We start from the raw sequence: 12193 nt of genomic DNA, 5'->3' as shown, positions 1-12193 counted from the left end.
AAATAATGGAAGTGCATTTCAAGGGCCGCATGTGAGAAGATCCTAAGCTGTCCTGGCTGCTCAGGTAGAAGTTGTCATCTTCCTCAATGATTTCGGCTGTTGGAAGACATGGCCAGGCAGACAGAATCTAAAAGTTCTTCCAGGTGTGACATGAGTCCCTGGAGGTCAGTGACAGAAAACAGTGTCCAAAGCCAGATGCCACCATGGGAAGGGGGGCTTTGGAAGCTCCTGGGAGGCCATAACACCGCCTGGAAGGCTCCTGTCTCCCACATATTCGCAAAGCTCCATGATAAGCCAGACCCCTGCTAAGCGTCCACCTATGATGCAGAATAAACAGTGCCACCCGTCAAGCTGTCTTCAACCTTGCCCTCGGTTCCACTACCAAAAGAGGGAACCTTGCTGGGCTTGCCCCAGCAAGGTGTTATTTATGTTAAGCTAGGGCCACCGTGGCTTTCAGCTCTTACTGCTTTCAAGGTGCCCTTACAGACCTTCCCGCTGCCCCCCGCATATGCCAGAGTGTGAACACCTCCTCCCTCTCCACAGCCCCCGCAGTGGGGTTCGGGTGGGCGGGGAAGTGGTTTCATCCCTCTATATGCAGCCCTTGGAGACCTACTTAGGCAATTTGTCACTCAGGCTTCAAGCTGCCAGCCGAGGAGGGGAGCTGAGAAGACTCTATAATGAGATCTTTGTGCTGTAATTAAGTGCCTGGCTTTGTTTTACACCTATCTTTCCCGCCTTGCCCGATTCCACCGCCAAGCTCCTCCAGGCAGTGAGTGGGGAGTGTCAGCAGCTCTGTGATTACACCCTAAGTGGCAGGTGGCAGGGAGCTCCTCCGCCTGCAGTCTGCACCCCACCCCCAGGCTTCCCCCACCACTAGTCTTAACTCAAGACAGTGTATTTCTGTCCTTGAACTAGATTTCACCCCAGAAAGTCACTCCACCGCTTTCTCATAAGGCTACCTCCTTTTAACCCTATGGTTGCAGGGCCTCTGGGGTGTCCATTTCTTTCTTTTGACACGTTCCTTTTCCTGAAAGTTTCAGCAAACCTCATAGGCAGAGGGGGTGTGAAAAAGGAAAAGATAAGTTAGGGCAAAAAAAGCACTGTTCTTATAGGACAGGAAGGGTCTGTCTTCTCTCTTGGGTCCTCCACACAAAATCGGAGCTTCCAAACACCCCAGCTCCCAAACATATGCAGTAGATTCTGCTGGCAAGAATGTGTCACTGTGATCTTCACATTTTAGCCTGAAGTTTAGCCTAGCTGAAGAAGCACCGGATTGGCAGTCGGAGAACATGGGATGGTGCTTCTCTTTGGCCTGGCTGTGCTTTCGGACAACACTTCAGGTTTTCGGCCTGAGTTTCCTTCTCTGCACGATGAGGAGAGAATGGGAAGGGGCAATGCTGGCCTGTGTGATCTCGATGGACATTGTGGGAGTCTGCAGAGACCGAAGCAAAACCTCCGCGTCTTCTCCTCGGGCCTCGCCTCTCACAGCCCTGGGAGAAAATCCTTCCCTGTGCTGGGGCGTGGCCGAGACGGGGGCGTGGCCTCGCCGGTGGGAGGGCCCTTCTGTGGGCGGGGCCGCGGGGCTTTGTGGAGCCCGAGCAAGGGCGCAGCTTCTGCGGCCGGGAGTAGCCAGACGAGGCGCGGGCGGCGCGGGGAGGCGTCCCAGAGGTGAGCGCCCTGCAGCGGCAGGGGACGGGCCGGGGGCCCTAAGTCGTAGGCGGCGCGGGGCGGGGACGCGGCTGCCTGCGGCTGTCGGACGCCTCTCCGCCCTCCCCCCGTCTGTCCCGGTCTATTTTACAATCTATGTCCAACTCGCGCCGCCTCACTAGGCGGCGCTCTCTGCCCTGCGGCACCCGCGAGACGTGGGGTCTGTCGGCCCGGGGACGGCGTGAGGGTGTCATGTGGGTGCCCTGTGCCTGACAGATTGGAGACGAGGAGATCTCGGCAGTGACGAAGTCACCCACATCCTCTCCTTGAAACAGAGCGGGTCCCTCTTGTGCTGTCTCACTGTCACTCTCGCCTCTACCCTGTGGAAGAGGCAGGTGGCTTGTCCCCACTTTCTTCCTTGGAGAAGGGAGACAGAGGGCCACCTCCAGCAGGGCCGTAGAAATCCCAGAAAGTCACTGAGCTGCTCAACAAAAGGCCCTAAACACCCCACCCCACAGCACCAGGCAGTGCACCCTGGCCAAGACTCCGTGGTAAATATTGCCGCCTTTATGTTGAGAGGGGGAAAAAAAAAAGCCTGCCCGTGAAGATCATCGCCCAGTGGCCACGCTCCTGTGAAAACACAATTGGAAAACCATGTCCTAAGGGGCGAGGGTGGGTCTGGGACCATGCTGTGGCTTGGGTGATTGATGGTCGCGGGAGTGAGGGTGCTGCCCCGGGAAGGCGCTGAGGCCCTGTTGGGTGGGAATCAATGGCTGCGACTTTCTCCGGGAGGAGGGAGAGCGGTGTTGTTACCTAGTGTTAGGAGCACGTCCGTCCAGCACCGTGAATTGCCAACAAGCAGAGTAACTCCAGTGTCCTTCAGATACTGTTGCTGAGCAGTGACCTAATCAACGAGATGCTCTGTTTGGACGGCAGGTACCTCTGTAATGCCGCCCTCTTGCTCAGTGCCTGAAAGAGGCGTTGGTGACTCCCCGCTAATGCTAGGGGTAGCTACCCTGCCGGAGCAGCAGGCTCTTGCAGGGCCTGTGTGGTTTCATCAGTTTTCTCCTGCATTTACCCATCCCCTCTGAATTCTGAAAAGTGTGTCCAAGATCTCTTGGACTCCTTGACTCACTTCATCCTTGTTCCTGTGGGCAGAAAACAATTCCCAGTGTGTCATGCACAGCCAGTCAGAAGGGAAGCCCTGGAGCAGAGCCTTGGGAAAAGTTCTGTGGAGCTAGATGCTAATTATTCAGCTACTGGATTGTGAGGAAATTCCAGGGGAGGTCCCAGAGGAGGGACCGACCGGGCTAAAGCTAATTACCAAGCAGTACAAAAATTATATATATATATACACGCACTTTTTTTTCTTTTTTTGAGACAGAGTCTCGCTCTGCCGCCCAGGCTGGAGTGCAGTGGCGCGATCTCAGCTCACAGAAACCACTGCCTCCCAGGTTCAAGCGATTCTCTTGCCTCAGCCTCCCAAGTAGCTGGGATTACAGATGCCTACCACCATGCCTGGCTAATTTTTGTATTTTTAGTAGAAACGGGGTTTCACCATGTTGGTCAGGCTGATCTCCAACTGCTGACCTCAGGTGATCCGCCTGCCTTAGCCTCCCAAAGTGCTGGGATTACAGGTGTGAGCCACTGCACTGGGCCAAAAATAATCTAAATTTCAACAGTCAGTATGACCATGTCTGTGCATATGGGCCTAATTATCAGTCTGACTGATTCTTCCTTCCAAAATGATGGCAGAGGATCACCTCTTTGGACATTTACAGCTCTGAGCAAAGCAAAAAGCATGTAGGTGCCATTGTCTGAATGTAAAATCAGCCCTGCCAGGTTTTTGATGTTGTTCCTGAGGAGGAAGCACCTCTCTGGAGGAAGGTGTTTCCAGAACAGTGCCTCCGTTGTTCATTCCTGTGCATCAGGAAGTTTGGCTCTGCTGAGTGTTGAAAGCAAAACTCTCCTGTTTGTTTGTTTCTGTATGCTGACAGACTCAGACAGCAGACAGCACTGCAGTGTCCAGTTACTGCACCCAGATGTGTTATTGTTTCACTCCTAACATTGTGGGAAAGAATGCAGAAGGCAGATCCAAAGCTTCCATCAGATTTCCCGAAGCTTGAGTGATTCCCAGCCTTGGTCCTTTAATGTGTGAGCCACAGCGTATAGTGTCTTCAGCGTATAGTGTCTCTGGGACAAACCCAAGTCTGAGGCACAGTCCCTGCTGTCCAGAAGTTCCTAGGTCTGAGTGGGACGACAAAACCAGCACCTGTGAAACAATTAGAGAGCAATTAAGTGCGAAAGTATGTGGCAGCATCTGCTAGCTCAAAGAAGACAGCTAGTGTGGACTGACTGGGAAAGGAAGAGAGAGCTTCACAGAGCCAGCTGGTGTTCAGGTTGACTTAAGAATGACCATCAAGGGCTGGGCCAGGCCCAGGAAAGGAAGCATGAGGATATATGAAACTCACAATAACCAAAGGCACTTGCTGCCCAGAGCCAATCCAAATTCCTGCCTTCCAGGAATTCTGGCTGTGGGTCCTGCCACTCTCTTCCTGCACCCAGTCATACTGCCCTTCTTATAGCATTCTAACCATGGCTTTTCTTTTTCTTTTTTTTTCTTTTTTTCTGAGATAGAGTCTCACTCTGTCACCCAGGCTGGAGTGCATTCGTGTGATCTTGGCTCACTGCAACCGCCGCCTCCTGGGTTCAAGTAATTCTCCTGCCTCAGCCTCCCGAGTAGCTGGGACTACAGTCACGTACCACCATGCCCAGCTAATTTTTGTATTTTTAGTGGAGACGGGATTTCACTATGTTGGCCAGTTTGGTCTTGAACTCCTGACCTCAGGTGATCCCTCTGCCTTGGCCTCCCAAAGTGCTGGGATTACAGGCATGAGCCACCGCGCCCGGCCTGACCATGCGTTTTTTGTGTGCCTCCTTCACTTTATGCCTACTCTCCTATGCTCAAAATGCTCTGCTGAGCAATCCTCTACAGTTTTTAAGAAGCAGCTCAAATGACACCTTCTCCAGTGAAGACTTCCCTGGCAGGCCCCTATCCGAGTTTTTGAGCAGAATTGGAGGGTTTTTCCTTTGTCCTCCATTAGTCCTTGCATAGACCTCTTTGAAGCTCTGTATTGTCCATAGGAGTTAAGGGGTCTTTGACCCACTCATTGAAGCAGAGCTGTGTCTCACTTACCTAGGGCTCCCCTGAGCCAAATTTGGTGTCTGGCACATAAGAGGCATTTGATAAATGATTCTTGATTGAAATTCAAGTCCTTATAGGTAACGGTGAAGTGCCCTACCAACTTGGAGTAGACGGCATGGGTTATGTGTTATAGAGAGTCTCAGATTAGATAAATTACATGGAGCCAATTCCCAGAGGCCTTGAGGAGTCTGAGTGCAATGCAGTGGTGGTGCTCAAAACTCATAGCACCCCCTATTGCCTTCACTGTAGAATTCTGCCCCCAGCATATCCTCTTTAGCCTCATCTTCCCCCAGCTCCCACCTTGAACCCACAAATCTACCTTCTGAGCCACTCCAGCCCCAGGTAGCTCCCCAGGCCTGGGCTGTCTCTTCTCCTTTGTCCATGCTGTTTGGCAGCCTTGACCAGGAATGCCTACTGCTCTCCCCAGCTAATTCCTGATCATTAAGACTCCAGATCTGAATCCTCTATGTGCAGAGGCCCCTCAGGCTGGGTTTTCAAGTTCTCTGTGCTCCATAGCACCCTGCACAGCCTCTAACAGCATTTACCACACCCTCTTCTGGCTGCTGTTTACTTGACCATCTCCCTGCTGGTTAGCTCCCTGAAGGCAGGGATTGGGTTAATCCTTGATATATCCCCCATCGGCTAATGTTGTTCCTAGGAGATGGTGTCCAATAAGTGTGCACTGGATGGCAGGCTGAAACAGGGTGGTAAAAATATCAAAAGAAGGACAAATCTAGAGACATCTGGAAGGGGAAAACTAGAATTTGGTGATTAGTTATATAAAAAGAGTGTATTAGTCTGTCCTCAGACTGCTAATAAAGATATACCTGAGTCTGAATGATTAATAAAGGAAAGAAGTTTAATTGACTCACAGTTCCACATGGTTGGGGAGGCCTCACAATCATTGTGGAAGGCAAGGAGGAGCAAAGTCATATCTTACATGGCAGCAGCCAAGACAGCATGTGCAGGGGAACTCCCATTTATAAAACCATCAAATCTCTTGAGACTTATTCATTATCACAAGAACAGCACGGGAAAGACTTGCCCCCATGATTCAATTACCTCGCACTGAGTTCCTCCCACAACACGTGGGAATTATGGGAGCTACAATTCAAGATGAGATTTGGGTGGGGACACAGCCAAACCATATCAAAGAGTAAGGGACAAGGTTCCTTAAAACCTATGAGGCAGGTGGAGATGGTGTCCTACAGGGGTAGGATTCCCTGGCCTGGGGAGAGGTCTGCTTATATGTCTGTGAGTACTATGCAAAAATGTTTTTGTTTCCTGGAGGATTTTCAAAAAATATTAAGTCACTTTGAGACATGTTGAGTCTGATGACAAAATGGAAATGTTCTAGAGTCAACTGAAACACACCTTTGAGTACAGGTGAGGTCGGGCCTAGAGAAAGATTTTGGGAGCTTAGTGGTGACAGTTTAACTTGTGAAAGCAAATGTGGTCACTGAGGGAAGAAGCCTAAAGCAGAGAACAAGGTCTTGGGGAAACCTGGAAGCCATGGGAGTTGGAAAAAGAAAAGGATCTGTTGGAAAATAGAATGACAGAAAGATAGAGAAAAAATCAAGGAAGCCAAAGGAAGAGATATTTCAAGAAGAAATATGTGGCCAAAACTGCCCAATGCTAAAAAAACAAAAAACAAAACACCAAACCACACACACACACACACACACCACTAGGAGATTCAAAAAAGAAAAGAGGCTAGGTACAGTGGTTCATGCCTGTAATACCTTGGGAGGCCAAGGCAGGAGGATTGTTTGAAACCAAGAGTTCAAGACCAGTCTGGGCAGCATAGTGAGACAGCCCCCTACACACACACACACAAATTATCTGAGCATGGTGGTGCATGCCTATAGCCCCAGCTATTCCAGAAGCTGAGGTGGGAGGATCACTTGAACCCAGGAGTTCAAGGCTGCAGTGAGCTCCGATCGTACCACTTCACTCCAGTCTGGGTGATGCAATGAGACCTGGTCTAAAAAAAAAAAAAAAAAAAAAAAAAAAGACCTGAGGAGGTTAAAGAGAGGCTAGTTACTGAGTTACTGGGCAGTGGAAATGTTGGGTGGAGTTTTTAGACTTCTTGTCTGAGGAATTTGGCCGTAAAAGAAAGAAGGAAGGAATGATCTGCTCAAGAGAAGACGTTCTGTTTGTTTTATGGTAAGAGAGATCTGCCTGCCTTTGATCACACTAGGGAAGGAGCTCATTTATGCTAAAGGAATATGGATAAATATTTATATTGTTCACATTGGTTATATTTCATTTAAACCTTCCTATCCTGCTTTCCCCTCCCCTGCAAGTGTCCCATAGAACTTTCTTTCTGGGGAATTGCCAAAGTCATGGTATTGCTAAATCCAGTGACAGGGTGTTGCAACACTGAAATGATTTGTTCTCACCTCACTGGCCTGTAATAAGCTTCTCTCAAACGCCTCCAAACAACTTTGCTTCCTAATAGTGCTAGTCAGGCATTTTCTGTTTTACTGTGCACAAATTAATAACACCAGCAATAACAGCAAATGCAAAGATAGCACTTAACTCTGAGCTAGAGACTATTCTGAGTACCTATGAGGAGTAAATGGTGAACCAGTATTCAAGCTCAACATATCTGTCTTCAGGGTCCATGCACTTAAAGCACTATGCTAAATTCAAGATAAATAAGTTTGTATTTTACCATAGATTGATGTTCATGTTCCTGACACTACTACAACATTCATAGTCCTGATGCTACTGACAACGTGGCTTGTCCACAGTCACCAAACCAGGCATCTCTCTGGACCCAGGTTCACTGTGGGTTGAACTAGCTTTAATAGTCAATAAGGCCAGGGACAGTGGCACACGCCTGTAATCCCAGCACTTTGAGATGCTGAGACGGGCAAATCTCTTGATCCCAGGAGTTCGAGACCAGCCTGGGCAACATGGCGAGACCTGCTTCTACAGAAAATAGAAAAATTAGCTGGGCATGGTAGCATGTGCCTGTAGCCCCAGCTACTTGGGAAGCTGAGGTGGGAGGATCACCTGACCCGGGGGAGTTCGAGGCTGCACCATGATCACACCACTGCACTCTAACTTGGGTGACAGAGTGAGACTCTGTCTCAAAAAAAAAAAAAAGAAAGAAAGAAAGAAAGAAATTAAAAAATAGTAAATAATTTGATAGTCAACAAGTAATCTGCCACATGCAAAGTATTGCAAGGGACCAAAAAATATAAGCTATGTGTCCCATCTCATTTACTCTTCATAACCATCCCATTTTATAGTCAGGGAAACTGTCTGGATTTGAACTCAGAAGACCATAATAAAGGCAAAATCGAAAGCCACTTTTAGTCCTGAGTTTCTGGGGTCTGAGATTCCTCCTCATCTTGGTCAGCGATATAACTAGGTTCGGATAGTTTCAAGACTGCCTTTTATTTTCTTTCCCAACCTGTGAACCAAAAGGGTAGTGAGTATGAATCTCTAGTATGCACAGATGTGCAAAAAATACTACCTCTCCTCTATTTTCTAGATATTAATATTGGTTTAGAGCCTTCATCTCACCTGGCTGGCAACCATAGAAACCACCCCAGGTTGTGTCACTGTGTCACAATTTCAGATCTTTTATGCATTGCCAAGATCCCAGGGGCATGGGTGCAGGTGTCTCCTGCTCCCCCATCTGGTCCACTCGGGTTACCACTGAATGCACTCTTGTGCCTGTCTTGCCTAGCAAGTCCCCACTGCTTCCAGACCACATAGCTAACACTGGGGTCCTGCCAGAGTCCTGTCTTCCTGGGACCCACAGGCCTCTTTTCCCTTCCTGTCTTCCTGTTTCTAGAAGCATGCCTCTCTGCTTCTACCCATCAGCACCCCCCACCTCTCTTCCCCCAACTTGGCAAAGCCTTGTGTCCCAACCTAAGGCCCTGTTTGGGAAATCGAAGCCAGAAGAACCTGCAAGCTATTCCTGGAAGGGTTCTGACATGTACCTGCCCTGGGCCAATGACTAGGGAGCTGGCTACAGAGGTGGAGGTGAGCCTAGGAAAGTAGAAATACAAGGAGAGGGGAAAAAAAAGTTGTCTAATCTCAAAATATCTAGCCACAGACACAAGATCCTCTGAGGGTAATTTCTTGAGGGGGGAAAAAGTTGCTATTTAAAGCTAGGATATATGTGGATGCATTTTTTTCATTGGTACATTAATAACATCATTTTCCACTATGTGTCTTCAAGATCTGGTGTAACAGGCTTGTAAATTTGCCAGAATGAAGAAGGAATGTTCTGCTCCAGGGAGGATTGGCTCTGGTCTGTGATTGCTGTCATGATGATACTGAGCAAGTTTCCTTAGATAACTTTAGAGTTAACAAGGATGTAAAAATGCTTCCATTTCAGACTCACTGTTATACATACGCAGAAACTGAGGACAATGAAAGTTAGACTTGTCTAGGATACCCAGACTGTAGCTGAAGGAGGATTAGAACTGAGATTTACCCTTTCCCAGCCCAGCACTTTTGCCATGGTCTCATTTATCTTGGAAGTAACCACCACTAGCAAGTTGGAACCCAATCAACTAGCTGACTCCCTGCCCTGACTCAGAATGGAGCACAGCCACCCTGGGCAGCCTGCCCAGGCAGATTCCACATGCAATAAACCTCCTTTGGGTCCCAGGACACTGGGCACAGGGTGGGGACCTGTGCTTCCAGCAGGGGTACGCTCCCCAGCCTCACCTGTCCCTGCTTACAGTCCCTCAGGCAACAAACACCAGTGAAATCGCTTCCTCTCAGGGCGTCTTCATCCTGGCCTGAGTGCCCCCCACCTTTCCCTCTCAGCCTCTTAAGGGTTCACCTTGCATCAGGGGGTGTCTCCAGCAGCTGCATGGTGCATTGGATTTTATCTGCCTGGGAAACTTTCTCTTGATGCCTTTGCTAGCCCAGCACAGACTACACATCCCTCTCAGAACAGTTCTCAAGTGTTTGATACTCTCTCTTCACATTCCTATTCCGTGTCTAACCGATCAGTTTAACAGGGTTCCTAAGTCCCCGGTCACCATCCCCACCACAACTGTTTCCAATTTACATCACAATCCAAATGATTTTTGCAGCGCTTAGCAGATTGTCTGTGTCATTACTTTCAGGGATGCTATATTGGACTTCCCTACTCTCATCTGCTCCAGCTCCCTGATCTTACAGTTGCCCAGCTTTCCTGGCAATTGACTTTGCTCATCAATACACAGGATTTAGCTGAGTAGCATCCAGGAAGGATGTCGGAGCCTCAGATGTTAATTTTCTAATTGAGAATATTGGCGCTGTCTGAACCTGGAGACAGATAGGGATGTTCACTTTGTAGACGAGCTACCTTTTCCCGACGATTTTAAATGTTATGCTAGTTGTTCGTTTTTAATATCACTCAGACAAAATGATGTCTTTCAATCAGATGCTTTAAAATTGTGTGATAAAGAGTTATAATGTGCTGACAACAGGGAAGCCATTCTGTACCTAATCCATGTGGGTTTTCAACATAACTATTTTCAGAATATCAGCGCCTTTGCTTGCTGCTGTTTTTGTTGCTTTCTGATGCTGGGAATTACCACCTAAAGATAGTAAAGAAAACAGAGGAAGCTTTCCGGTAATTTCCCACTCATGCTAAAGAAACACAAAATCACCGCAGTGCCTTGAGAAATTTCCTTTCCCTCTCTCACTTTCCACTTCAGTGGTGTTCTAAAGGGAAGGCGTTTCTGGTGAGGGGTAGTTGCGTAAATGATGGCTGCCTACTTCAGCAAGCAAGAACTGTTGGGAGTATTAAGCATGTGTAACTGGATCCTCTGGTTTGGGCACTGGAGGATCCTTGCAAGCCGGAAGCAGGCTGTTGCTGCCGGGGTAGGGGGCGGCGGGAGTGGGAGGTAGAAACTATTATTGCTGTGATTTTATAGGCAGTAAACTGATGCTCAGAGAGGTTCAGCACTTGCCCAAGCTCACGTACCTACCAAACTGTGGAGTTAGGATTTGAATCTAGCTACAAACTTAGTTGTCATTGAAATGTCTAAATGCACTCTGTTGCGCAAGCGATAGGAACTTCCCAGCGGAGCTCAGCTCAAGACCGCTTGCAGCTCGTCCCCGCCCGCTCGACTTTCCCCCGCAGCTCCGCGGGCTCCTCCCCCTCGGTCCCTGCCCCTTGTGCGCCCTCTGCTGGTCTCCAGGGAAAGCGCCTCTCCTGAAACCAGAGACGTAGCACCCAAGCTGTCCTGTTTCCTTAGCTCCTAGTAAAGCGATATGACCCATCCATCCCCTCCTCCTCAAAGCCTCACATGAATCTTCTTTGAGGCACTCTCTGATGCTTCACTCTTCAGCGCTGAGAAAAATGGGGAGGGGGGAGTGAATGTATTAGTATAGCCCATTCTCAAAAACAGTCGTGCAGCATCTTAGTCATGCCTCATCCTGGAAGAATGAGGCAGCTCACATGGGCATGGGGATAATGAGCAGGGAGGTGAATCACAGGCTCTTAGGTTCTCACCGCTAACAGTGTGGTCAGTGGACCGGCAGCAGCATCACCTGGGAGCTCGTTAGAAATGCAGACTCTCAGGTCCCGCAGCCACAGCCCTGATGAATCAGAATCACCGTTTCAAGGAGGTCCCGGGCCGTTTCAGGTTCCGAGCTCGCTTTGAGACCCTGTGGATGTTTTGCAGCATATTGAATTTTGATTCTGTTTAAAGGTCACAGTGACAACTAAGTTTGCAGCTGGATTCAAATCCGAGCTCCACAATGTAATAAATATGAGATCTTAGACAAGTGCTTAAGCTCTCTGCGTTAATCATCTATAAAATAATGAAAAGCAGTATAAGTCAACTCTTCAACTTTCAGGACATCGTTCACCCGAAACCCGAAATCCAATAACTGTGCACTGTCTTCTAGCACAGCCATAATTTACCTAGATGTACTGCTTAGAAGTCTCACTCTGACGGTGACCTTAGTTCTATTTGTCCCTGGAGAGCCACCAGACCATTTTGTCTGGAGGTTCTCTGCTCACTGGACAATAGGGACGGTGGAATTGTCCTCATCCTTGTTCTTGAGTCTTTAGAAACCAAATGACCCCAGAAATGTCATGGAAGAGATTTTTAGGTCCCAGAGGAACTGAATGACTTAGGCATCCACCTTCTGAACAGAGGCTGGGCCAGAGATTTCTCAAGATCCCTTCAAACTTGGTGTTCTGTACACCTTGATTTACAAAGTGGTCTTGATCTTTTCCAGTTAAAATTCCATTTAGTAGAGATACACAGAAAGTTTGCAATTCTTCCACAAGAAAACTGCTGTACGGCATAGAAAAATATCTACGGAATTTTTTTGGTTTCTTCTTCTTAATTAGATTTCCTATTCTTC

General features: G+C 48.4%; 1 protein-coding gene across 24 annotated transcripts in view; it reads left to right on the top strand.

The window, feature by feature from the left end:
- Nucleotides 1-1532: 1532 nt before the first annotated feature.
- TLR5 (toll like receptor 5) overlaps nucleotides 1533-12193 on the top strand; it is a 39057-nt gene continuing 28396 nt past the window's right edge. For 18 of the 24 annotated variants that reach the window (XM_015114806.3, XM_077994267.1, XM_077994793.1 and 15 more), the window contains exon 1: nucleotides 1533-1668. The gene's annotated coding sequence lies outside the window, so the exon portion shown is untranslated. The remainder of the gene's footprint in view (nucleotides 1669-12193) is intronic. The other 6 variants (XM_077994335.1, XM_077995139.1, XM_077995176.1 and 3 more) reach the window with 5 other exon arrangements.

This window comes from Macaca mulatta, chromosome 1, assembly GCF_049350105.2.
Source record: "Macaca mulatta isolate MMU2019108-1 chromosome 1, T2T-MMU8v2.0, whole genome shotgun sequence".
Taxonomy (NCBI): Eukaryota; Metazoa; Chordata; class Mammalia; order Primates; family Cercopithecidae; genus Macaca; species Macaca mulatta.
This window is presented reverse-complemented; position numbering and strand designations above follow the sequence as displayed.